At 29.8% G+C, this 4,650-nt stretch overlaps 1 long non-coding RNA gene across 1 annotated transcript in view; it reads left to right on the top strand.

Moving 5' to 3' along the window:
• LOC111089118 overlaps positions 1 to 3,727 on the top strand; it is a 15,105-nt gene extending 11,378 nt beyond the window's left edge. Inside the window, exon 3 of the long non-coding RNA XR_002613453.1 lies at positions 3,620 to 3,727. This is a non-coding gene — a long non-coding RNA (uncharacterized LOC111089118). The remainder of the gene's footprint in view (positions 1 to 3,619) is intronic.
• Positions 3,728 to 4,650: the final 923 nt, after the last annotated feature.

Raw genomic sequence — 4,650 nt, forward strand, 5'->3', positions numbered from 1 at the left:
AATGGCTGAAAGGGCGAGTATGTTTGGTGTGACGGGGTTTCGAACACGCGACCTGCAGATTGCGAGTCAAGCGCCGTAACCACCTGGCCTCTTCAAATAATTACAGCACCATATATACATAAATAATGCATTCAATTTATTTGTTATTCATGTTGATATTTAGCTGTGTAAATCTGTTATTGTAATTGTATTTGTTTTAGTTTCTATAGATTAATCCGAAATGTTTAATAAACATGTTTTATGCCCTTAAGTTCATATTTTAAAACTTTTGGAGGTGTTAGTCGTAAACAAAAAATTATAGACCAAATTGATTTGAGTTACAACTACAATGTGATTGTAATTTGTGAGAAAATCTGACTTCAAATTCTTACTTTTTTTTTAGAAGGGGGGATATACCTGTAGGAACACGCATACTGGTACAAAAAAATTAATATATTAACTATACTATTAGATCAAGTGCATAACAAAATAGGTGGGCAAACTCTTTCATTATCTAGATGTAATAAATGAATACAAACATCATAATGTAATACGATTATCTTCATGAGGGCCTAAATGGAGTAAGATCTGAATGTAATTGAAGGCCGTTCATCTCCAGTGGTTTTTATTTGAATAACTAACACCGGTGACGCTCTTAATCGCTAAATAAAAATAGCTATAATTAGATAGTTGAAATTCTATTTCTTTCATACTACAAGCTTCAAAAATATACCACAATTAAGTAGAGGAAACTTACAGAAATCTTTTATCGTTACGAAACTGTTTACTCGTTTGTTTAGTTTGATAACGAATTTAAAATGTTAAGCAAATCATTATTTACTTCTCCATTAATGCTATAGTCTTCACTGGTTTCAGTGTAGTGAAGGGGAATAAAAGTATCTTATTGAATGCCAATTTTTGAAATACTCTTTTCATAAGTTACTTTATTCAAAGATCGATAAGCTAATCAATCTTATCGGTATCTTTAGGAGTCCCAGTGACTTAACATAATTGAGACATATCCGTAAGTAGGTTGAATGGGTATAAATAAATAATATATGTATGAAATAAATTACTCACAAAGAGATTTTGATTGCATTATTTATAAGATTCTTGGGGGGGGGGGGCTTAGTTGTAATTCATATAATTGATATTGATATAATATAATAATTATCACTGTTAATACTAAGATGCAGAGTCGTGTGCTTTCATTAACTTAGGTATTCTTGGAAAGGTTTGAATAGTTCGAAATCTGGTAAAATATACCTTTATACTTTTAAGTGAAATTAATGTATTAATGTTAGCATCTTCTATATGGACATATAGCAAGGTTAAGAGACAACAAGGCTTAAATATAATTATGAAAACTTTTCAGGAATTTTCAGATGTGGAAAAAACAAAAACGTGATTTTGATATATATATTTAAATAATTATTGAGTTAATGTAAGCTTCAATGTAAACAGCTCATAAAATATATACTATATAACTGTTGCTGATCTGAAGAATATCAAAATAGAAAGTTTATTCTGCAACTGAGTTTCATCCCTTTAAATTAGAAACGCTGGAAAAAATAGTGATTCAAAAATTAAAAAGATAAATTGTGATGAGCATTCTATGGATAGTCCATTGTGCACTTTGCGCTAAAATGAATTAACAAATAACCTTGAATATCAACAGAGCTCGTTATCAACGTTTAAAACAATAAGAACAAATATTCTATATTTTCCGAACACAATTCTCCAAGTTTATCTGCTCGCTGGTGGCTCAACGGTGCGCTTGAGGGCTTATAACGCTCAAAATAAGATTTTTATATCCGCGGTGGGCAAAGCAAATATAACCCATTGCATAGCTCTGCGCTTAACAACAAACAAAACTAAAACGTTAATTTTTATGAAAAATAAATAAATACCGTGAAACCTTTCCTCATATTCATGATAATTATTGAGGTAACAAGACGCACGTGTAGTTAATTTTTCAATTTTCTTGGAGATTACTTCTCATGTAATGTGAATGTGGTAGCATGCAGGATAATGCAAAGTCATGGAATTGATTGACTATGCTTTTGGCGCTTACACTAATTATGAGAATTGTAAATTTTTCATTCAAGAGATGTTGATCCTTGCAGCAGAAGTGAACTGACGTGTGCTTGATATACTGTTTATGTTTAGATAAGAAAACTCGAATCCTTTCCTTTTTTCTTTCTTTATTCCACCTGTTTCGTAGCATCACAGGCTACTCGTCAGTTTAAAAATTTATCCTAAATAACCTTAATGTTTCTCAAGGCATTTTAGATGTACGGTTGGTCAGATTATACAACTAAAAAAACCGATAGATATGTCTCAAGCATATTAAGGTTATTTAAAACAAATGTTTATATTGCAGAGCAGCTGTGGTGTTACAAAAGAGGTAAAATAATGAAGAGTTTGATTCAAGATTTATATATATTCATCTCCAAGTGAACCCAACTTGAATTATAGTTTACATATATATATATGCTCAAGCATTTTACTTCCTGTATTTTATTTATTAATTTTTACACAAATCTTGCTACCTACCATTCGCCTGCGCTTAATTTCTACATCTTCCAGACTCTTGGCCATATGTTAATAAAAGTACCTTGTTTGTTTTTTGCTTTATATATCATGTCTTCCTAGTTTACTGTCACACCAGAGTGAAAATATTTCACATTTATGGAAGATCCTGTAACTCTAGATTCTTACGGGGTTCCCTAACTACGTGTGAAAATATTTTGGTCTTAGAAATAATGCCATTTAGACAATGGTATATTTATTATTTTTGGGAGTTTGTGTTAAATTTCAATTAATTAAATACAGTACAAAACGTTTTTTATCTTTTTTTAGTTTATGTTTTATTTCCTGAGACTGGCGTACTGAGGGATATTTATTAATCAATGTTGATAATTGTTATTAATATTGGCTTAAGATTAAAAGAAGATAAGATATACATAAAAATACATTCATTCTATTAGGTAGGTAGAGAATTGAAAAGAATAAATAAAAATGCTTGTCATTCTAGATAATAAATTATGAAGCTATCTTACTTGGAACAACGATAATTGCTGATATTCAACCTAAATAATGTTTAAATTACTATTATGGTGCTTAGTATTAAATATCCTGCGTTATTTTTCCTAATATACTAAGGAAGAATAATTGATTATGTTAAATATTTATCATTACGATATTCGCTAACCGCTCTCAAGTTGTAAACTGTGACCAAATACTGGGTTTGATAGTACTATATGTGAAGATAAAGACTGATTGTCAGTTGTTGTTGTTTTTGTGTATTTGTTGTCTACCAAATATTGAATTATAAATAATACAAAAACTTTTGACACTCATATTTGTCTTTTTTGCCGTAGATAATAAAATAACAGGTAAACAAACTGATTGGTCACATTCGACTTAACCATGGTAATATACCTGTGACGGATTTATTATTATTATATATTTATTTTAATATCAACGTTTGTTAAGATTAAGTTTATATTTAGAAATATGCATAGCTTATAGTGTTGAATATGTATTGCCAAACTCCTGTCTATTTTCCAAAGTTGTGGAAGATTCTCGAGAGTAAGAATCAACAATATATATGTGTGTACGTAAACGACAGGATTAGCGTCAGCATTGTTACGTAAAGCTGAACATTCGAGAAAGCCTCCACACGCCTATAAATATAACCAACGCGACGCGCCAAAAAAAAGTATCTATTATTAGCTTGCTATAGTTAGTGTGCTATAAACTTTGGAAGCTATAATTATAATTGTTATAACGCTTATCAATCGGAAAACTTCAGATATTTGACCAAGATAATTTACAAAGTTCGAACATTACAACTCATTTAATTTAGTGGATTCACATCGAACATTAGTACTTTTACGAAAACATTACATAACGTCACGGTGGAAAACTTGGCGTGTGTGGCTGGTGAATAACGAAAGAGAAAGCTAGCTAGCTCTCTGTTAAGTGAATTATACCCTACGTCAACTCGTAATTAACTCGCTCATCGTGAACCCTCGATAAGATTTCGAAGAAGTTTCAGACTAGAAAGAAGACTTTATATTGATTGTAAGTTTGTGAAATAAAATGTTGTTTATAAATCATTGTTGTAATAACTATTTGTAATAACTGTTATTGTAAATTGTATTGTTGTGTGTATATTAAAACGCATTTGTGTTAAAAAAGAAAACAGTGTGTATCAATCTTGTTGGCAACTATCATAAACTGACTATATATCGGTTTTTACTTAACTGCTAAATCCAAAGTACAATTTAACTGCTAAATTTAAATTATCAGTTAACATAATTTCAGACCATTTGAAATTATAATACGTAACATAATTAATTTACAATATCTTACCCTACATTTGACACCAAATACATCAATCTCAGAGTAAAATTATCCTTATTTTTTATTCTTAAAACTATTCTATACTGATCTTATATATCTACAACATTACTCGGGTAAGTTTTGAGACTTTTAAAGAAATTTACTCATATATGTGCTACTTAGGTAACATTGTTATCTCAAAATTTTATAATTTAGTGAAATATAAACGTAATTATTTCCAAAACTATTTTAGAACGTTTCAGAAAACATTAGCAATATCACTTGTAAATAATTACCTTTGCATTGCACTTCCATAGATAC

This window comes from Limulus polyphemus, unplaced genomic scaffold (genome assembly GCF_000517525.1).
Source record: "Limulus polyphemus unplaced genomic scaffold, Limulus_polyphemus-2.1.2 Scaffold112, whole genome shotgun sequence".
In the NCBI taxonomy this organism is placed as follows: domain Eukaryota; kingdom Metazoa; phylum Arthropoda; class Merostomata; order Xiphosura; family Limulidae; genus Limulus; species Limulus polyphemus.